The sequence below is a fragment of the Haemaphysalis longicornis genome, unplaced genomic scaffold (assembly GCF_048455015.1).
Source record: "Haemaphysalis longicornis isolate Haplotype H1 unplaced genomic scaffold, Haemaphysalis longicornis Haplotype H1 scaffold_9, whole genome shotgun sequence".
Taxonomy (NCBI): Eukaryota; Metazoa; Arthropoda; class Arachnida; order Ixodida; family Ixodidae; genus Haemaphysalis; species Haemaphysalis longicornis.
In genome coordinates this window covers 118,163,525-118,186,536 of record NW_027526460.1, presented here as the reverse complement: position 1 = coordinate 118,186,536, position 23,012 = coordinate 118,163,525, and the positions used below count along the sequence as shown (strand labels likewise).

Below are 23,012 nucleotides of genomic sequence, written 5' to 3'. Positions count from 1 at the left end.
TCTTCAACGCCAAAGGAGGCATAGGGGTGTGGTTAGGCTCTTTCTTGTTTGCTGCGGTTAATGAAGTTAACATTTTTTAAATATACGAAAGAAAGAAAGAAAGAAAAACACGCGCCCAGAGTGGGACTGAAGTCCCCACTCCCCACTCCGAAGCCCCTCGTTTCCCATTTTCTGATTCGCTGCATGCTTAGCGAGGGCCTCTGTTGTGGCAGTCTTGGTGCCAAAGGGAGCTTAAGAGGGTTCAACGCTGGTCGACCACTCTCGACATGTCGTAGACTCTCGAGTCACGGCCCGGGGGTTAAAAAGAAGGTCCCCTTCACCCCGAGTAGTCCGAGTGGCGCTGGCTACCACCCCCAAGTGCAGGAAACAAAAATACCTTAACATAAATACCTTAGAAAGTGCTGGGGAAACAGCCCCGCCGGTAGCGTAGTGGCTATCGCACCAGACCGATAATCTGGAGGTCATGGGTTCGGATCCCACCCGGCGGGCATTTTTTCACGACTTTCTTTTCGACTAAAAAAATTCTTCACCTCTTTCTATGACCCACCACAACCTCCCCTTTGCTTTCCGAGGTTTTCTTGACTGCCAGCCCTTATTTTCTTCTATATTGACACGTAACAAGAATAATGACGAAATAGTCCGGGTGAGTGATGGTAATTTAATAAGGCGAACTTGTGCCTCCTAGTCACTCAGCGAAGAAGTTTCTTCCTCCGGCCCACCACGCGCTAGACTGCCGTTCTCGATCGTCCAGCTCGGTCCACGTGCTCTCGCGCGCCACTGCCCAGACACTCTGCTCCTCCTCGTCGTCGTCGACAGTTCGACGGCACGCGCTGAAGACAGGTGGCTGGAGGCGTTCCCTTCGTCGTCGTCCTCTTTAAACTTCTTGTACACGTGACATTTGCCCCCCTCCCAAGAGAGCATCGTCCCGATGCGTAGAGTCACCGTATGGTATGCTGCGTAAATGGCGGGGTCACGTAGCGCTGAGGTCACAAAAGTCGTCATCGGGAGAAATAAGGCTTCATGCGTACCACGTGGACTACTTCAGGTTGTGGCCGGCGGCGTGCTCGAGGAGAAGGGCAGGACGGAACAACTTCATAAGTCACGTCGCTTAACTTCCTTTGCACTGTATAGGGCCCGAAAAATCGCCGGAGCAGCTTTTCCGATAAGCCCCGTCGACGAACCGGCGTCCATATCCAGACTTGGTCGCCTTCTACAAACTGCACGTGTCTATGCCTGAGATTGTAACGCGCAGCGTCAAAGTGCTGTTGTTGCCGTATCCTCTGACGCGCAATCTGCCGTGCGTCTTCGGCGCGCTGGGTGAAGTCGAAGGAAGGTGCAGCGTCGTCCGTTGAATCGTGAGGGAGCATGGCGTCCAGCATGGTAGAAACCTCTCGACCGTAAAGAATCTGGAAAGGTGTCATCCGCGTCGTTTCCTGTTGTGCCGTATTATAGGCGAACGTGATGTAAGGTAGAACGACGTCCCAGGTCTTGTGCTCGGCATCCACGTACATGCTTAACATGTCGGCAATTGTTTTATTCATGCGCTCCGTAAGCCCGTTGGTTTGAGGATGGTAGGCGGTCGTTCGTCGGTGGGATGTGCCACTCAGCGTCATGATGGCGCTCACCAGCTTGGCTGTAAAGGCTGTGCCTCTGTCCGTGATAACGCAAGCAGGAGCACCGTGTCGAAGCACGATGTTTTCAACGAAAAATTGGGCTACTTCTTCTGCAGTGCCCCGCGAGACAGCCTTTGTTTCCGCATACCGGGTCAGGTAATCTGTAGCCACGATAATCCATTTGTTACCATGCGAAGATGTTGGGAAGGGGCCAAGCAGATCCATTCCAACTTGTTCGAATGGCCTCGCAGGTATTTGAATTGGCTGGAGCAAGCCGGCAGGTCGGTTCGGGGGCATTTTGCGTCGCTGGCAATCCCTGCAGGTACGGACGTACTCCCTGACAACGCTGGACAGCCTAGGCCAGTAATAGCTTTGTTGGATCCTTGCTAATGTTCGAGTGTAGCCCAAGTGACCGGCCGAGGGTTCGTCGTGGCAGGCTTGCAAAACGTCTTCTCGCAGGGGAGTTGGAACTACAAGCAAGATGCTTCGGCCGTTGGGGGTAAAGTTTTTCGTGTACAGTACGTTATTAATCAAGCAAAAGGAGGAAAGCCCTCTGGAGAATAGCCTAGGTGCAGTCGAAGTGTGTCCCTCCAAGAAATCAATTAGCGGCCGCAGTTCCTGGTCATTCCGCTGTTGCTTTGCAACGGTTGTCGCCTGCACCGCACACACAAATGAAACGTCGTCTTCTCCACCTGCAGGCTCAACGGGGGCTCGTGAGAGACAGTCAGCATCGCTATGCTGCTTTCCAGATTTGTATTGGATAACCATGTCAAATTCCTGCAGCCTCAGACTCCAGCGTGCGAGACGTCCACAAGGGTTTTTCAAATTTGCTAGCCAGCAGAGCGAGTGGTGATCGCTCACAACACTGAATGGCCGGCCGTATATGTATGGACGGAATTTGCTTGTGGCCCAAACAACCGCTAGACATTCTTTCTCGGTTGTTGAATAGTTCATCTCCGCACGGGACAGAGACCTACTTGCGTAAGCAACCACTCTTTCGACTCCATCCTGTAGCTGTATAAGAACGGCTCCAAGTCCGACGTTGCTTGCATCGGTGTGGATGATCGTAGGAGCCTCTTCATCAAAGTGGGCTAGGACGGGTGGTGTCTGCAGGCGATGTCGAAGTTCGTCGAAAGCGACTTGCTCCTTGTCGGTCCACTGGAACACAACGTCATCCCGGGTAAGGTGAGTAAGTGGGGCCGCTATTCGGGAAAAGTTTGCGATAAAGCGCCTGTAGTAGGAGCAGAGTCCTAAAAACCGTCGAACAGCCCTTTTATCAACCGGCGTGGGAAACTTGGAAACAGCTGCAATTTTATCATGATCTGGACGAACTCCATCACGGCTGACGACGTGACCTAGAAAGCGTAGTTCCTTGAATCCAAAGTGGCATTTTTCTCGCTTCAGTGTGAGTCCGGCGGACCGTATAGCCTGTAGCACTGCGGACAACCGCTTGACATGCTCGTCAAACGTCGGCGAGAATACAATCACATCATCCAGATACACCAGACATGTTTGCCATTTTAGCCCGGACAAAACAGTATCCATCATCCTTTGGAATGTTGCTGGTGCAGAGCATAGTCCGAAAGGAAGAACCTTAAATTCGTACAAACCGTCTGGCGTGATAAAGGCTGTTTTTTCGCGATCACGCTCATCCACTTCTATTTGCCAATATCCACTTTTTAGGTCCATGGATGAGAAATAGCGCGCATGGCGCAACCTGTCGAGGGAGTCATCGATCCTTGGCAAAGGGTATACGTCCTTCTTCGTTACGTGGTTCAGCTTGCGATAGTCCACGCAAAAACGGAGGCTGCCATCTTTCTTCCTGACTAGCACGACAGGTGACGCCTATGGGCTCCTTGACGGTTGGATGACGTCGTCCTTAAGCATTTGTTCGATTTGGTCCCGTATCGCCTCGCGTTCTCTTGGGGATACACGGTATGGATTCTGGTGAATAGGTCTCTCAGTTTCGTCTGTTATGATGCGGTGTTTCACTAGTGCAGTTTGACGGACGCCTGATGTCGTGGAGAAGCAGTTGGCAAACTGGTTCAGCAGCTCGAAGAGAACTTGTTGCTTATCAGGTGGCAAGTCAGGATTCACGTCAACAGCGGCAGGAGATGTGCAATCGCTAGACGTATCGCTCTGTAGTGCAAAGCAGGCTTGCCCGTCGTCGATTTCTTCAAAGCAGGCCACTGCAGTTCCCTTCGGGATGCGCTGACGTTCGTTAGTGAAATTCGTGAGCAACACCTGCGCGCAGCCTTCGGTAAGGTGCACCAGACCCCGGGCAATGGCAATTCCTTGGTTGAGCAAAAGGCCGCTTATCTGCTCGGCTATGCCATCACCACTGTGCGGATTGTCACAGACGACTGAAACAAGCGCGCATGACCTAGGAGGCATTAGTACGTCGCTGCCACCTATGCGCAGGGGTACGTGAATTCGCTCTCTTTCACTTTCTGTAGACGTACCGTTTGGCGAAAAAATGACTGAACGCTCACGAATGTTTATGACGGCGCCGTGCTCCCGCAGGAAGTCCATTCCCAAGATCATGTCTCTGCAGCACTGTGGGAGCACGAGGAAGGTGGCAACGAAATCACAGTTACCGATGGCAATCCTCGCGGTGCACTTTCCAATGGGCGTCATTAGATGACCTCCTGCGGAACGGATCTGGGGTCCACTCCATGGGGTCTTTACTTTCCGCAGGCGATCTGCCAGTTTTTTGCTTAGAATTGAGTAATCTGCACCGGTATCCACTAAAGCAACTATGGGGTGCCCGTCGACACATACGGAGAGGTCCGCGCTCACCTCTTCGTGGGAATTCGTCTGTGGATCGCATCGCGGCGCTGATGGAGGGACATTAGTAATTCGGCCGTCGGCAACCTTCCCTCCTGAGGTTGCTGCTTCTAGTTTCCCCGAAGGGGGCTTGCCGACCTTGGTCCTCGTGTCTCGCTGCTGCGACAGGGGGAACTGGGACGAGCCGGCGACGGAGAGCGGGACCGATAATGGTTCGGCGCGTTGGAGGGCCTATTAGCCAGGTAATCTTCGATTGCTGCTGGTCGTTCCCCGATGCGTGGACGGCGAGCGGTAGGTGAGAATCCCGGCAGCCCTATCTCGCGGTACGGGCATCGACGGATGACATGACCTGGTTCCCCACAATGGTAACACAGGGGGCGGTTGTCCACGGTGCGCCACACGTCGGTCTTGCGGACCTGAGGACGAAAGGTAGGCCGTGGGGGAGGCATGAAGTCGGCTAGCGGCTCCTGACGTGGCACTGCAGGGACGAATTGGCGGCGACGGAGGGCACCTGCGTAGGTTACTTGGGGCGCTTCTACACTGTGTTCCGGGGTAACAAGTGTTTGTCGGAGTTCCTCGCGTACGATTTCGGCGATCGAAGAGGCAGAAGCGATTACCGGCTCTGGGGAACTCACTTTCAATTTCCGCAGTTCTTCCTGGACGATGGTCCGAACGAGGTCACGCAGGTCCCTCTCGTTGACAGTGGACAGCATGGCAACGTTGCTCGATGCATGGTTCGTATGCCTGTTGTATTGGCGAGACCGGTCTTGAAGGGCGCGTTCAATTGCAGTGGCTTCCTTAATGAACGCCTGCACCGTCTGAGGAGGATTTCGCACCAGTCCGGCGAAAAGTTGTTCTTTCACCCCATGCATCAGGTAGCGCAACTTTTTAGCTTCGGCCATCGCAGGATCAGCCCGCTTGAACAGGCGTGCCATATCTTCGGCGAACATGGCAACACTTTCGTTCGGTTTTTGGATGCGGGAGTCGAGCAAACGCATCGCGTGGTCACACCTGTCTGTACTCGAAAACTTCTCGAGAAGCTTTTCGCGGAATTCTTCCCACGTCCGCATACTCGCCTCGTTAGTTAGAAACCAGGTCTCCGCGCCGTCTTTAAGAGAGAAATAGACGTTATGCAGCTTGTTGTTGTTGTTCCACTGGTTGAATCTGGCGACACGTTCGAAGTGGTCCAACCAGTCGTCTACATCCTCGAAGGCCTCCCCGTGAAAGCAGTTGGGTTCACGAGGCTGCTGGAACGTCACCTGCGCTGCATTCGCTGACGCCATCGCTTGGGGGCCACGAGCAGAGCGTGTTCCAGACAGGGCGCTGAACTCGGGAGATAAGCCTAACAGGCGCCGGCTGGAGCGATGAACTGGTGTGTCCACGAAGGTAGGCCGCTCGGGGCTGGACAGACGAGAAGCAGGAGGGGTCTTGAACATTAGGGGCTTACCCCGCACCTCCACCAGTGACACGTAACAAGAATAATGACGAAATAGTCCGGGTGAGTGATGGTAATTTAATAAGGCGAACTTGTGCCTCCTAGTCACTCAGCGAAGAAGTTTCTTCCTCCGGCCCACCACGCGCTAGATTGCCGTTCTCGATCGTCCAGCTCGGTCCACGTGCTCTCGCGCGCCACTGCCCAGACACTCTGCTCCTCCTCGTCGTCGTCGACAGTTCGACGGCACGCGCTGAAGACAGGTGGCTGGAGGCGTTCCCTTCGTCGTCGTCCTCTTTAAACTTCTTGTACACGTGACAATATATATATATACACAAAGTAGAAGTACGCTCTTCGGAGACTTTATTTCCAACGTTTCGACCTGAGACCGGTCTTCCTCAGGAATGAACGCTTTGGGTAAAATCGTACGGACTCAGAGTGGGGGTGGCGCCCCGAAACACAAGCCACATGGGAAACAAACACACAAACGACCACACACAGCATACAGAGCTTATTCTGCCAAAGGCAGGCGAAAAAGAGCCTTCAAAAAAAGAAAAAAAAAGAAGGCGAAAGGAAGAGGGAGGAACAAGGTGGCAAGGAGGACGCAAGAAAGAGGCAAGGAGGAACACACTGCATGAACGCGGGTGGTGGGGATAACAGGAAATGCGACGAGTTCACGGGTGGCGAAAGGCCCAAAAACATCCGGTGTCTCCGGGAGGGAAAAACTACAAAGCACACGCCGCCACGAGCAGTGAGTTTACATGCGCGTCACCGGTAACAAGGATTAACTACTGACAGTCTTCAGCGGCATGGTCAAGAATGCAAGCGGGGCCAATTACTGCATCTGAAGCGCAGGCAGCCTCCACGACTTTGGGGGGTCCCACAAAAGCCAATGGGGGAGCCCATTTGAGGCGTCCCCTTCTCCGCCTACGCCTCCATTTGTACACGGCGTCTCGTCGTGTCGCGCCAGGTCAATGCACGGCCTGTTAACTGTTAGTACTCGGCTGTCGCCGGCACGCGTGGAGCCCTGGGCCCAATCCACGAAAATACGAAAATATGTCGGAGCGCGGCAATTTAAAAAAAAAACATGAAAACAAGAAGAGAGAGGCGACCGTCGGTATGTGCCGTGCCTCTGGGGCAACCAAAGAAAAAGAAAAAAAAAGAAAAAGAGGGAAACAATGAAAAAGAGAAACAAAGCAAACCATAAGTGGAAAGACAGGAAGGACGCGTGCACTCCGTGAACACCAGCATTGAGGGATCACAATGTGATTACAAATCACCCGAGGCATAAGCCACAACAGGCACCAAAATAAAATACTTCTTACACGCTCGGTTGGAACTAAAAGCTTCAACATTCCGTTTCACATTTCTCAAGGATAAAATCGGTATGAGTTTTGAATTTGAAAACAAATACTTTCTCCAAACAAGTGGTACTGCGATGGGAACAAAAATGGCCCCTAATTATGCCACCATATTCATGCACAATATTGAAACCAAATTCCTCTCTGCTTCAGACAGTTCACCTGCACTGTACAAGCGATTCCTTGACGACATTTTCATGATCTGGACAGACACTGAGCAACGACTTATTGCCTTTATAGAAGAATTCAACACAGTTCATCCTAATATCTCATTCACATACGAGTACTCGCACCGAAATTAGTTTCTTGGACGTTCTGGTTCATGTGCGGGCGGGGTCACTGGAGACGAGTGTGTATAGGAAACCTACAGACCGCCAACAGTACCTGCACTTCAACAGCTGCCACCCACGCCATTGCAGAACGGCTATCCCTTATTCCCAGGCACATAGATTTAGAAGAATTTGTTCCAGGGATGAAGACTTTCGTTCGAACGCCAGCCGAATGCGGGGCGTCCTCGTCAAACAGCGTTACCCGCCGGCCCTTGTTGACGATGCCATTTCTAGGGCGGCAAGTTTAAATCGTAACACACTGCTACAGGGGTCGCACGTGAATGATGGGAATAATTCCCGCGCTAATTTGGTCTTAACTTTTACTAGTAGCCCACCGAACGTGAATAAAATTTAAAAAAAGCACTTCAACATTCTTCTGCAGAGCGAACGACTTTCCAAAATTTTCAGTGATCCTCCGCGTGTAATATACAGGCGCGCAAAAAGCATAGGGGACTATCTTGTCCGCGCCAAAGACAGGGACGCCCAGCAAGTAGGCTGCCGACCATGTGGCAAAAACAGATGTTTGGTGTGTAAACACGTGCAGACCGCGAGGGTGGCAATTAGCACACATTCGGACTTCCGATATTCTATACGTGGGTCATTCGATTGTGACTCGTCAAATTTGGTTTACCTATTGGAGTGTGGCGGATGTAATATGCAGTACATAGGACAGACGGATGGACCTTTTCGAATGCGGTTTAACAATCGCCGCTATCACACCAAGGCACTCCCAAACCTTCCCTTGTCCAGACACCTAGCCATGCAAAATCACTGTTTCGATGACATTAAAGTCACGCTTCTACAGAGCACTTTTTCTAGCTGTAGGGAGCGAGAACAATGTGAGTATTACTTAATCTACAAATTTAATACCCTGAAGGGGGGTCTTAATGAGAGTCCTGGGACTATGACTGTAATTCGTACGCTGCATGACCATTGAAGCATAGTGACCCCGGGACATACGAGACCTTGTAGTTTTGTTGTCCTTTTGCTATCGGCCCTTCCCGCGCAGGGCATTGCACGGTCGGTGGTTTACAGGCAGCCTGTTGCTCCAGGTGTGAGGTTGTACATTGTAACACCAACAACCTACCATTATGTTCCGCAGTCACTATAATTATCTCGTCCGCTCCCGACCCCCTACCAACACTTCCCTTCCCGTCCCCGCTATTTTTATTTTTATATTTTTTTCTCTCATTTCCCTGTCTCAACGCTCAGCAAGCATAACATGCCTCATTAATAACCAGATGGTACCCACTGCCTGTTTATGTCACCATATGTCATACCCATTTTATCCTTGAGAAGTGTGAAACGGAATGTTGAAGCTTTTAGTTCCAACCGAGCGTGTAAGAAGTATTTTATTTTGGTGCCTTTGTGGCTTATGCCTCGGGTGTTTTGTAATCACATTGTGATCCCCAATGCTGGTGTTCACGGAGTGCACGCGTCCTTCCTATCTTTCCACTAATGTTTTGCTTTCTTTCTCTTTTTCATTGTTTCCCTCTTTTTTCTTTTTTTTCTTTTTCTTTGGTTGCCCCAGAGGCACGGCACATACCGACGGTCGCCTCTCTCTTCTTGTTTTCATGTTTTTTTTTTGTTAAATTGCCGCGCTCCGACATATTTTCGTATTTTCGTGGATTGGGCCCAGGGCTCCACGCGTGCCGGCGACAGCCGAGTACTAACAGTTAACAGGCCGTGCATTGACCTGGCGCGACACGACGCGACGCCGTGTACAAATGGAGGCGTAGGCGGAGAAGGGGACGCCTCAAATGGGCTCCCCCATTGGCTTTTGTGGGACCCCCCAAAGTCGTGGAGGCTGCCTGCGCTTCAGATGCAGTAATTGGCCCCGCTTGCATTCTTGACCATGCCGCTGAAGACGGTCAGTAGTTAATCCTTGTTACCGGTGACGCGCATGTAAACTCACTGCTCGTGGCGGCGTGTGCTTTGTAGTTTTTCCCTCCCGGAGACACCGGATGTTTTTGGGCCTTTCGCCACCCGTGAACTCGTCGCATTTCCTGTTATCCCCACCACCCGCGTTCATGCAGTGTGTTCCTCCTTGCCTCTTTCTTGCGTCCTCCTTGCCACCTTGTTCCTCCCTCTTCCTTTCGCCTTCTTTTTTTTTCTTTTTTTGAAGGCTCTTTTTCGCCTGCCTTTGGCAGAATAAGCTCTGTATGCTGTGTGTGGTCGTTTGTGTGTTTGTTTCCCATGTGGCTTGTGTTTCGGGGCGCCACCCCCACTCTGAGTCCGTACGATTTTACCCAAAGCGTTCATTCCTGAGGAAGACCGGTCTCAGGTCGAAACGTTGGAAATAAAGTCTCCGAAGAGCGTACTTCTACTTTATGCGTATTCCTGCAGCAACTAAGGACTCCACTTCACGACTATATATCTATATATATATATATATATATATAGTTGAGACAATGGCAGACGCACGATTAAAACAAAAACAGTGGTTTACTGACGTTTCGACTGGAGGACCAGTCTTCATCTTGAGTAACATACAACGTAGGAGCACGCAGGCTTATATAGGTGCAGAAGGTATGCTGCACTGCACCCTTGTTCGCAACATTGGCCCTGTTGGGGCGAGGGAACAGTGAAGGGAGGGCACTATACATGTGGCACTATACATGACGACGAACTCTTTTCTAGAAAGCCCATCAATATACAACTTCACCCAAAAAAAAAGACAGGGTAGGGAGCTGATGAAAAACACTTTACGTACGAATTACACGAATAAATGATTGGTACAGGCACGGCCTCCGCGAGCGGCTGCCGGCAGCCGATCGCGGAAGCCCTGGTGGAGGGAACGTCTCGACACACAAAATGCAAAGTACAAGAACAGCACACACAGAACGTGAGCCACCGGTGACACATCCATTCCTGAAAATACCAATTACCGGTGGTGTGGCGAATGTCAGGGCAGTTTACAAGCTCACAGAAGTGACAAAAGACCGCACGTGCCAGCAACGCAACCAATTATTTAGCTAGGTAGGAAGTAGCTAGGTGGGTCCTGCGTGAAGCAACTATTGAATCGGTAGGTAGTGAGGGTCAACAAGTTTCCGTGTATATGACAAAAACATGTCACAGCATGATGGAGGCATTCAAATGAATGAGGCATTTTAGGGTGAACTAAACTGTCCAAGAAGCGGAAGGGTGGCGGAACGGCGCTCATAGAAAATGGTCAGTGACCGCGCGGACGGCGCGCTCGCGATAACAAATTTAACCCAACCCAAAGGGGGCTGCCAACCGCGGCGGAGCGAAGGCGTACTGGGAATGCAGCTACTATTCCACGAAAAAAAGGAGAGAGACAAGGGGGGGCAGAAGGGGAACGTATGGTGGCTGACAGTGTTCAGTAGGGCGAATGAAACAAAAAAAGAAAAAAACGTAAAGAAAGGGAAACGGGGAAAATGGCTTATGTACTCACCAAAGGCGATAATTGCCCCAAACTCTCATTAATGCCTGAGGATGCGGATTTAAACTTTTAAATGAGGTACGATTCCCGGATTAGTCGATCATTGTGAGAGCAGAACCCAGATTCTAATATCGTGGCTCTGAGGTGGTCAAAAGAGTGCCCAGGAAGGGTAACGTGTTGTGACAACGGGAGGGACGGCAGAGCTTTGGAATGTGACTTGTGATTATTGAACCTAGTTATGAACGACTTTTGTGTTTTCCCGATGTATTGTAGGTGGCACACTGTACACTCGAGCAAATATACCACATTGGAACTATCACAGTTCACGTTTCCTCCGATTTTTAGACGAAAGTCAGAGGGTGAACTGACCGCGGTATCCGTTGTGGACATGTGCGTGCATATTTGACATCGAGGCTTCCCGCAAGGACTGCATCCGCCGGTCGAGTCCTTATTTTGGATAAGGTCAGGACATCCCTAATGTTTTTGTTTCTCCTGTACACAACCCGTGAGGGCTCCGGAAAAATATGTTTTAGGTGCTCACTTTGGGTAAGAATGTTGTAGTGCTTTTTTAGTATAGACGAGACTCTGGGAACAGATGCGGAATGTGTTAAGACCGAGTTCGTTTGCGGGGTGTCGTGGGAGCTTTCGGTGCCTCTGACAAGGTCTGAGCGATTCAGGTTTCGTGTTCTGTCTATAGCGTTGTAAATTAATTCAACGGGATATTTTTGTTTCAAAAGTGCACTGCGTAGCTCCTTAAAATTATCATTGAAGTCCTCTTCCTTTGAGCAAATTCGACGAAAACGATGGGCTTGGCTATAGGGAATTCCGGTTCTGGAATGTTTGACGTGACTGCTTTGAAAATGTAGGTACTGTTGCTTGTCGGTTGGTTTTCGGTACAGTTTAGTGATCAGTTTGCCCCCTGAGACGGTGACGTTTACGTCAAGAAAGTTAACAGTAGACGGGGAGTATTGGTAAGTAAAAGAAATAGAGGGATTCGCAGAGTTGAACACGTCGATGAAGGTTAGCAGGTTCATCTGCCCGTGGGTCCAAATCAGGAATACATCGTCAATGAAACGCTTATAATAGAGTGGCTTTAAGCTCTGGCTATTCACAAATTCTCCCTCTAGGACGCCCACAAATATATTGGCATAGTTTGGCCCTACGCGTGTTCCCATAGATATGCCACTTATTTGGACGTAGCGTTTTCCATCGAAATGAAAATTGTTAAGCTATAGAATTAGGCGAAGAAGAGTGCTTAGTGTAGAGCCATCAACAAGTTTGTGAAAGGTTGCTTCCTTGTAAGCGTGAGTTACTGCTCGGATTCCATCGTCGTGCGGAATATTTGTGTAGAGTGCCGCAACATCCATTGTAACAAGGAAAGAATTGCTGAGAATATCCAAATCTAAAACGTCCGAAAGGAAGTGGTGAGTATCTTTATTGTAGGAAGGAAAACTATGCGGTATGATGCTAATTATCGAGTCCACGTACCGCGAACGGTGTTGCGTGACGGTGCCTCTACCCGCGTCGACTGGGCGGCCGGGATTGTCTTTTTTGTGGATTTTGGCAGCAAGTAAAACCTCCAGGCTACAGGATTAAGCGGAACAAGTAAATGGGATGTTCTTTCTTCCATTACTCCATCCTTCACCAATTCAGTGAGATGTTCTGTAACGGTTGCTTTAAAGTCGGCTGTTGGATCATTTTCGAGTGGTTTGTATAATGACGAGTCTGATAGCTGCCTCTGTGCTTCTTTAACATAGTCAAGCTGGTTAAGTATTACTATAACACCACCTTTGTGAGCTGCTTTAATTACAATATCAGCGCGGTGAGAGAGGGTTTCTAACGATTTTTTTTCACTGATGGAGAGGTTATGGCGGGAGGTAGACTGCTTTTTGTAAGCTTTGTAAGCTTACGAATGTAAAGTAGTTTTTTATTCTTTTTTCCTTGTGCTTTATGGTGCTACATTCAACTTATTGCAGTTGATTGTGCTCTTATGGTGTGTGCCTTCGGAGGATTTTAACAGGAAAGTGTTTGATTCTGGGATTCACGAAGATTTCACGTATGATACGTCATATCCATCATGGAAGTGACGTCGGTACAATGAAGCCAAAGGCCTGTAAAGTGTGCACCCCTGTACACAGGGTCGTCTTGCGGGGAAGCAACACTTAGTAATAAGGAGTACTAAGGGTTGCTCTTTAGTATTTTGTACTAAAGAGGGCAATATGTAAGTAGATGCAAACCAAAGAAATACCAGAGGACTGGCTAGAAAGTAGGATGAATCTGATATATAAAGGCACAGGCAACAAAGCCAGTATTGATTCCTACAGACCACTAACAGTAACATCAGTGGTGTATAGATTCGTAATGCAGGCGAAAAAAATGATTAATTCAAGCATGGATGGAAAAAATTAAATACTTGGGGAACTGCAGAATGAATTTAGACAAGACAGGCGTTTGGATGATAATTTGTTCATGATAACGCAAGGCATTGTAATTGCGAAAGCTTAGAATAGACCCTTATGGCTTATGTTCTTCGACATTAAAGGGGCATATGACTACGTAAAGAGAGAACTGCTGTGGAGAATGCTGAAACTACGGGGATTAGATGACGATTTAATAGAGTTCCTTGTAGCAATTTGTAAAGACAATAGAGTGCGCCTTACATGGAAAGGACAGAAATGCGCCCAGCAGGTGCACACGCATCGGGGACTGAAACAGGGATGCCCTTTGAGCCCAACACTATTTATGCTTTAAATGGCAGGGTTAGAAAAGAAACTGGAAGAAAGTGAAGGAGGGTTCAGCCTAACCCATATGCTGCAAGACGAAGTGGTACAACCGCTTATTCCGGGAACGTTATACGCAGACGACATTGCTCTTTTAGCTGATAACCAAAACGATATGCAACGGCTAATAAATATTAGCGGCCAGGAAGCCACCGACCTCGGGGTAAAGTTCAGCGCAGAAAAATCGGGAATAATTGGTTTCAATGAGGCTAACACTGATGCATTGTCTGCCAGCAAGGCGAATTACCCAGAGTGAAGGAATATAGATATTTGGGAGTATGGATCAACGAAGGGAATAACTACTTAGGAACTCACGAGGAGCAACTTTACTGCAAGGGAAAGCGAAACGCAGCTATCTGAAGCATAGAGCTCGGTGGGGGTATAACAAATATGAAGTAATGAGAGGAATGTGGAAAGGAGTAATGGTTCCGGGTCTCACATTTGCGAATGCTGTATTCTGCTTAAAATCAGACGTTTCATCAGGCCCTGAAGTGAACCAGAGAAAGGTAGGCCGCTTGGGCTTAGGCGCGCAAGGAAAAACAGCTAACGAAGCAGTTCAGGGAGATATGGGCTCGGCGTCGTTTGAAATTCGAGAAGCACCGAGTAAAATATGTTTTGAGTTGAGCTGGAGAGCAATAGATCAACAAAGGTGGCCAGCTAAGGTTTTTAGGAACCTATACTTTAAAAGCGTGCAGACGCAGTGGTTAAGGAAGACTAGAAGGTTAACGATGAGATACGGAAAGAACAGTGGAGAATACAAACCAGCCAAGGTAACCAAAAGAGGCAAGGCATATTGAAACAAATAAATGGAAACAAAAAATGGAAGCTAAAACGTCGTTAGAAATGTACAGGGCTGAACGTCAGAAAGGAAAATTTGTACGATAATTCCCAGGGCAACGCGTTGCTTTTTGAGGCTAGAGCGGGTTGCTTGCGAACTAACAGCTTTGTGGGGAAGCATTCACAAAATGATGGGGTATGCGCGGTCTGCGGAAAAGGAACAAAAACTTTGCGGCTCACAGTCGGAGAATGCGAGGGTATCCATCCAAAGTCTTCATGAGGGAAATATTCGGCTTCCAGAAGCCCTCGGATTTAAGGTTTGCACGGAGGAAGCAAACTTCAAGGCTGTCGAGGTGACGAAAAGGAGGTTAGAATGCTGGTGGAGGAAAAGCATAGAGGGGAATATTGCCCAGGACAGTTGCCACCCGTAACATAAAAAAAGTATTTTGTGCCTAATAGTCTTTTTGTGCCTGCCCTAAGCATCACTAGAGTATAAAGCATGGGTATCGTAGTCCTTCTTGGTAAGATGACATGTCATCACCCCGCTACAAAGGGGAAACCAATAGCAATCATCATCATCGTCAGTACGTTATGCTTAGGGTTATCCGTTTTCGGATTTTATATTTTAACAAGTGTTCTATGCTTGATGCACCAAGATTTCACTGACATCATATCTGTAATGAAAATGACGCCAGTACACTTTGCTTAAATGACCCGCCAGCATGACGTCACTCGCCAACCACAGCCACAAGACAGCCGCTGACCAGGAAATCATGCTTAGTTGCAGATTTCACTGTACATTGCAGTTTCGTGCTTTACGATTCCCATGACACAGGAATCAATCACAGTCTTGTATTTGATTTTCCGTGATTTTTTGTAAGCAATATTTTAATTCAAATGATTCAGATTTGAGTTATGAACTCAAGGTCTGCGGAAAGTAGGCCTCGTTCCTGGGCCCTCAATAGCGACTAAAAATTCCCGCGAAAACAGCAGCTTATTTCTTTCGAAATATATTGGCTACATGCATTCAGTGTTCGTGCCGTTCAGTCAGCGAGATAGGCTTCGGCAACACGCGGGGACAGCAGTTTGTAAGATAGAGGGCTCCGCCAAAAATCTAAAAAAAAAACTGCCGCATCTCACCGAATTATTCTACCCTAATGAGATAGTTACTGAAACATTTTGCACGTTGGAAATGTGAGTGTGCACATATACACACAGAACGCAATTTATTCATTTTATTTCCTGCGTTCTTTGAGGTCTTACCTAATCGCACGTTGGTTTCGGTTTCTTACGCCCGGAATGGCGCTAATCTGTTTACAATGCGCGCTTCCGTTTTCAGGAGCAAGCACGGTATTTTGTTTGGCAAGTGGCAAGACGAAGACAAGACACATTTCTCACTCGAAATACTGGAAAACTATAAGATTGCTGTCCAGAAAGACGGTATTGTTGCTGCTGGTGATGAAGTTCCTAACCAAGAGGAGGATTTACCGCTGGAAGGCTTTCACGTTCTGACATTCGAGAGAAAATTTAAAGATTTGCAGGTACGGGCCTCTAATCTCTTTAGGTCACCTAAATGGCAAATTTAGATTACCGTGGTGGGCACTTCTGCTGGGCACGGTGCGTAGGAATTCGCTGCATTTCCGCTCTGGTTTACTGCATCAGCTACCTCTGAAAATGGCTACCAGGAGTTAAACACGCGTCTAAGTACAGGAACCAATCTAGCAATTAAGCGTGACTTTGACCACTAAACATGATTCTCTTGAGGCTGGCTTGTGTTGCGTCGGAAGAGTTCAGATTACATAAATTCTCACAAGTGTAGCGTAAGAAAGTCGAACAAATAGAAAGGTACGAACGGACAGGTGTTGCGTCGGAAGAGTTCAGATTATATAAATTCTCACAAGTGTAGCGTAGGAAAGTCGAAAGAATAGAAAGACACGAACGGACAGTAGGAAGCAAGCAATAACAGTTCCAGAAAATATCTAAAAATCAACTGGGAAACTTCTGGTTTGGTACTCTACACACGCGAGCGGTTACATGCAAGTATACACACAATACGCGCACGGAACAATTTTAAAACCACTTTAGTAACAAGTGAATGCGCCCATTATTCAATGCGCTCATCTATTTAGGTTGCAAAAGACCCTGCAATGTTGCTAAAACCACCGAGGAAACCAAAAGAGCGGAAACATAATCCACAAATTTGATATTTTTGCACTGTTTCTGTCGAGATTCCAGAGACACTTCTAGAGATCGCCGGGTAACAGATTTCGAGATGAAAATTGTTCAGTGGTACTCTCAACAGCCGATACTTTTATATGGAGGCTACTACGCAGCAAGGCGCCCGACTTGAATACCTTGCAACACGAGTGGCATGACATGTTGACTCAACCAGGAGAAAAAAAATAACGCTACTTGTTAGGAGCTTCTCTCCTTAAAGTTACACGTACTGTAAATTGTAGCTATCTTGTCAGTGGAAAAAGAAAGGAAGCTCACCTCAGTAAAAATAGAGAACCCTCAATTTTACCGCTAAACCTAAAGTTGTGAAGAATTCAACACTGCTTCTAAAGCGTTAAGATGGCAACAAAAGTTAGATACGTATGCCCCAGAAAAACGCCACGCAACGGTTTGACACACGGAATTGTACCCTCCGCATTCACGCATTCACTGCAACGGTTTCTACCATGATGGAATTCGTAGGTTGCCAGGTGAATACCCATTACTGCCTCACATGTATTAGGCAAAAAGATACCGGGAAACGGTGTAAGCGTGGAGCCATGGCTGCGCTCGGCTTTAGTATGGTGTGATACCCAGACTGGCCGGGTAGCTTTTCCTCAAAACCCGCCGCGGTGGCTCAGTAGCTAAGGCATTGCGCTGCTGAGCTCGAGGTGGCGGGTTCGATTCCCCGCCGCACAAGGCGAAAAGCAAAAACGCCCGTGTGTACAATATTTCGCTGCACGTTAAAGATTCCCAAGTGGTCAAAATTATCCCGGAGCCCTCCAATACGGCGCACCTCATCGCCTGCTTTGCGTCGGCGCGTTGAACACTACAATCAATCAAACAGCTTTTCCTCAAGAGTAAGTAGTATTAAGTCTATGGTGCAGGCGATCAAACAACGCGTGGGTGTTTCCCTGTAGAGTGGGCCGTTGCGTAGGTGGAGGTAGCAAACATAACCATTTGTGCTGGTGAGGTGGTTCCGTGTTACAGACAGTCGCTTGCAAGCGTAAACCAATATCAAACTAATCCTTTCAAGGTTTATCTTGATAGCAATCCTCTCTTGGGAGCCCACCCCTTCGGCAATTATGCCGATGATTTCAGCGTTTTCAAAGCTAAAACACCTGGTACTGATAATAAATTTGTTATTTGGGAAGCCCACCAGTCGGTACCTGATATTAACGCGCAATTCATCGTAAGTACCATCACTGACGTAACGTTTATCTGGAAGGTCAAGTCTAGTTACTGTGTTTGCTGACCGCCCTGGGCATTCATTTTGGGGACACCTGGGGCAGTAATGCTCCCGTAAGCGCAGACGCAGGCAGCAAAAGGCGAACGAAAAGAGTGCAACGAAGACCCTGCATATTATAATGTAGTGTAGCAACAGAGCATGTCGTTTGGAGGGTTGGCGTAGCGGCAGCTTGTTTTCGAGGCGGCGTAATATTGATGCTTTAAGCTGGTGGTTTTCAGTTTCACCAACGGCTAGTGACTTGTTTTTTATGCTCAGTAATTGCGCAATTTGTAGGAGTTGCACACGGTCAAATGAAGCGTAAAAAAGGTCTCGGGAACGCGGGTAACATTAAGCTAATGGCCGCACCAAAAGGCCGTCATGGCTATTCAGTGATTTGGTTGACAATCAAAGTGATCTCTCCCGGGTGAACGTGAGGCAGAAGAAAAGGCCTCGATGAGGCCAGACAGGTACACACAGAGCACCAGGAAACCATGAATCTTTGCAAAAGGGTGAAAATGGGTTAAGACAAAGCTCTGTAGTGTGCGCTACAAACGATGCAATAGAAATCACGAATTACCGTCATTCGGCAACTTTTTAGTACACCCTAACATCCTTCGTGACTTCATGACGGCGCTTTTCCTCGCTCTTACTTGCAGCCAGAGCGCACAATGCAACACCACGGAATCTCTATTGGAATAGGAGGCTACGTGCTAATGCGTGGAGATTGGAAGAACAAACCGTAAGAACTGCTCATCACATCATTTGATACCTAACTGTGGAGCTTTTGCATTCATTTGCCCGGAAATTCTAGGAAAGCTGCTCACAAAAAAATGGCAGTCAGTTACGATGTAATTGTCGTACCTCCTGCAGGAGTGCAACATACAAAAAAACGTCTTCAAGCTAGAAGTCCTACCAAGGGTCACCAATCAAACCAGTGCCTCAATATATATATGTATGTATAATATATATATATATATATATATATATATATATATATATATATATATATATATATATATATATATATATATATATATATATATATATATATATATATATATATATATATATATATATATATAGAAGGAGAGACAAGCTCAGCAATATTTCCGGGCACACAGTCGAGCGTAACTGCAACTACAAAACAGTGAAACAAAAGTCCACAGTCGGTCAATCAATTTTTATAAAGGAGCCCGGTTTTTCCGAGAGCATTTGGAACTAATGTTTTGAGTCTGCGTCTCCTGAAGTGTTTTCGATGATATCCTTCGAACTGTTGAGCAGTATGCGCAAGATTGCGTGAGCGAATGCGCAATGGTCTTGGCGGATTCTGGTATCACGTGTACACGGAAATGAAGAAGTTTGATGATGCTAAAGTGCTGATCGGAGGAGTAGTATTCCTAATAACGTCTGGAAACACATCACAAAGTGAGCCCTAAAAACACTGTTTTTTGCATATGTAACACGCCAAGTCAACACGCATATACCGTTGGCGCCCTGACTGATAAAAGAGAGAAGCCGTATGATATTCTACGAATCCCTGTTATTTTCGTCGTCACGTACCGACCACGGCCACAAATGGTTGCCGTTGATTCAGGCCGCCTGTGCAAGAGAGTTAAAACTACTTTAGATAGATTCCCTCTAAGCAACGCTAATACTTTGGCGTTTTACCGTCCGTCATTAATGCAGGTATTTAGGAAGCCCAGCGTGATTTACCTTGTCAGATAAAATTCTGCCACGGACATCCAACCCATTACATGGAAGACGACTGTAGGAATTAAGATTTCTGACAAATGAGATAATTAAGATAGGATATTTGACATTTCGTTAGTTTTGATTCGATTCTTACTGGGACCCTTGTAATCCGACACGGATACGCAACCGCTACTGAATTGGCAATTATCGCTCACTCAAGTTAGCCGTAATGAATGTGTTGCGGCCTCGGACCTAATATTAACAAAATTCATGCTTCCCTCACTTCTTCTTTGGGCGGCTCCATATATGCTGGTGTTATATGTGCAGTCAGTATTGACAACGCGTAATTGGGAAGGAGGATGAGAATAAACATTTAGTGACCGCACGTCCTCGCGACAGGGCCCTCGCCTGGTGGAGGGCATCCATTTTCCGGGATACCCAGGCTGCGACATGCTGTCCAGGCCCTCTTTACCAGTTCTTGCTGGTGTCCAAGGTCCGGATCCACCAGACGAGCCATCCAGTGCTCAAAAATTGGGAAGGGGATTGGGGGTAGGGTTGGAGTTTGTTGGCACTCCCACAGCTGATGGTACGGGGTGCCGGGCGTTGGACAGAAATTGCAAAGGGAGGGATACTGAGTTGGGTGTTGTCGAGTTTTTAAGTTTTTTTATTTTGTAGCCGTCACTTACGAGGGTAAACTAGAGTGCTCATTTCTGTGAGGTTACCAAGACAGTAATATGCCTTGCAAGTGTGATCTTCCATCGCGAGTTTAGCCTAAAACTGGTCCAGTTGTGCCAGAGATGGGAGAGAGGCAGATAAGACTTGTTTCATCTCCTTCAGTTCAAGCTGCATCGCTAATATGCGTCTTCAGAGGAGGGGATGTGTGCACAGGCCTTATAAGGTGGCAGCTTTGGCGGGGGAATTCGAATAGTTCGATGTCGGTGCCACAAGGCGGCGTGTAGATTCTCAGGTGCACCTATCCGTCTTCCCATGAACATGCACAATCAAAGAGGACTGGGCTGGGGTGAAGGAATGCGGAGGACGCGGTAGACCATACATATCTCCAGTACGTATGCCCAGTAGGTAGATAACCGCCACATACCTGATATTGCGGGTGGCCTGCTAGTCGTGTTGGCCGTGATAAATGAAACCGCACGGGAGGGGACCGGCCGAGCTGTTTCTATTTCCGGGAGAACGGCGTCTGCCGTCCATGAGCCCGCACGAGCGATAATTATGCAGCCGTTGTCAATTTGTCCGCCAGCGGAGAGAATTAGATTTTAATTCGGATAGATAAAACCAACCTAATAAGACTATCAACTTTTTAGATAATTTTCACAAAGTTAAGTCATCACTTTACTAATTATATAGCAAGCTTCTTAGAGAATCGAAACATCGAAATGGTAGTAAGACGCCAGCCACTGCGCACATCCTGAAAAAAATGTCGGCGCTGGTTAGGCCAAAATGAAGACACAAACGGGTGTCAATTACTTACCTCCTCGCAGGCTCAATGTTCACCACCGCGATTTTTTAAAACTTTCTCTCGCCCCGTTAATTATTTTCTGCTGCGTAGCTTGCATGCGCTTTTGGTGCAGGCTTGACCTTTGTGATATTGCTTGACATTGCGCCACCCCCACGCTACACACCATGCTTCAGGGTGTGTGCGGATAGGCAGGTATGAATGAGGTTGTTCTCGAGTTTCATAAGCTGAACAGCTTCGAGGAATGGGCTGGTGCTCCTGCTTACACTGCGCTCCTGCAGCAGTTTGTCAATGCAGCTTCTCCACCTTAAAAGATGATACAAAAGCGACAAAGAAGGGTGTGCAATGACCGTTCAATAAAGAAGGAGGATATTGGACTTCTCTCTAAAGCTGTCGCTAGTGAAAATACGCTCATTAGCCCTGTTGGTAAAATACACAACTAGCGCATGCAACCACTTCATCATAGCGTTGAGGATTCAGACCTCCTAACGCTGCGATTTTCCGATGGAAGATTTCGGCTGCGTTAAATGCTCCGTTTATAACACAAGCTATATAGCGTGATCTGTTGTTGATAGGAGCTGTGCACAGGAAGCTGACATGGCCATACCGGACCTAGATAGTTTTGTTTTCATTATAAAAAATCCAGAACACCAAAGCTACAGCTGCGGAGTAACCCAGTTGTTTGGTGCGCATTTGTCTTTATCATCAACTTACTCGCAATGCGGTAATGCCGGCTAATTTAGAGTATTAAAACGCTGCCGTTTTTTCTCCTTTTCTGAGGAATTATTAAGGTAGCACACAAGAAATGGTGAGAGAGGCCCTGGGCAAAACTTTTGTAAACGTAAAAAATTCACGCATCCCTCCCTCTAAAGACCAGGAGGACTGAACGTGAAGCTTTCTCGTTATCAATTTTTTGGTTGACCAATCCCACACTGCGAGTACGTGTTACTCTGTACATACGCACCTTTTTTCTAGAATAAACCGAGGAACTGTCGCATGTGCACTCCGCAGGCCTAACGTTTGGGGTTGGGGTGTACGCCGCGAATGGGTACCTGATGCATTACGTTTGGTGAGTAATTCTTAAAAGAAGTCTTTCTTGGGCTACTTGTACGCGAAAACGTTGGTCTGTCTGTCTGTCTGTCTGTCTGTCTGTCTGTCTGTCTGTCTGTCTGTCTGTCTGTCTGTCTGTCTGTTTGTCTGCATTGGGAGAATAACAAATAAACCTTGTGTAGGCGATCATATTCAACATTGCCGAAGCAACGAAGATGATGTTGGCTATCATATAGCTTCAGGTGAAGGGGCGGCGGTGCGTCGTCATTGACCCACAATACCAAGATGTGCGACTGAACCTGCATTGGCTGCTGCACCTCGGCGCCTACAAAGACATTCGTGCCACCCTCGCACAAAACGGAAAAGCGGACGAAGTGAAACGCGAACGCTGGCGTGTCTAGGGAATTACCGTCAAAGGATCAACAACGAGGACGGTGCTGCGGAAGCTCAAAAGCAACATCAAGGTGAGCGATCTGCCGCTTCAGATATGAGCTGCGGGAGAGCTCACCTTGGTGGTGGACATGGGCCGGCCTCTACAGTGCCTTCGCTGTAACGGGAAAGGAAACGTGAGCCGGGAGTATAAAGTGCCGCGTTATACCCACTGTCGACGATTTGGACACCTCGCCGACCAGTGCGCGCCTTCGTAGGCGTCGGCGACGCTGCCTGGTGACGTCGAGAAGCTGCCCCCGCACCTCATGGACGCCGCCGAAGCAGAGGAAGCAGCGCGAGAAACGGGTGGCATTGAGACTCAGGGAGCTACTGCAACGTAACTGACGCAAGCCGTAGCCGACGGGTCGGAGAAAGACGCCCAGTGGTTGCGTGAAACACCGACCCACCACCAACGAGGAGGAAGGCACGGATAAGAGCGACGA

At 48.1% G+C, this 23,012-nt stretch overlaps 1 non-coding gene across 1 annotated transcript; it reads left to right on the top strand.

Moving 5' to 3' along the window:
- The first annotated feature begins 415 nt into the window (after positions 1-415).
- On the top strand, positions 416-488 carry Trnai-gau (transfer RNA isoleucine (anticodon GAU)). Its single transcript has one exon. It is a non-coding gene; the product is annotated as a tRNA-Ile (tRNA).
- The last annotated feature ends 22,524 nt before the right edge of the window (positions 489-23,012 follow it).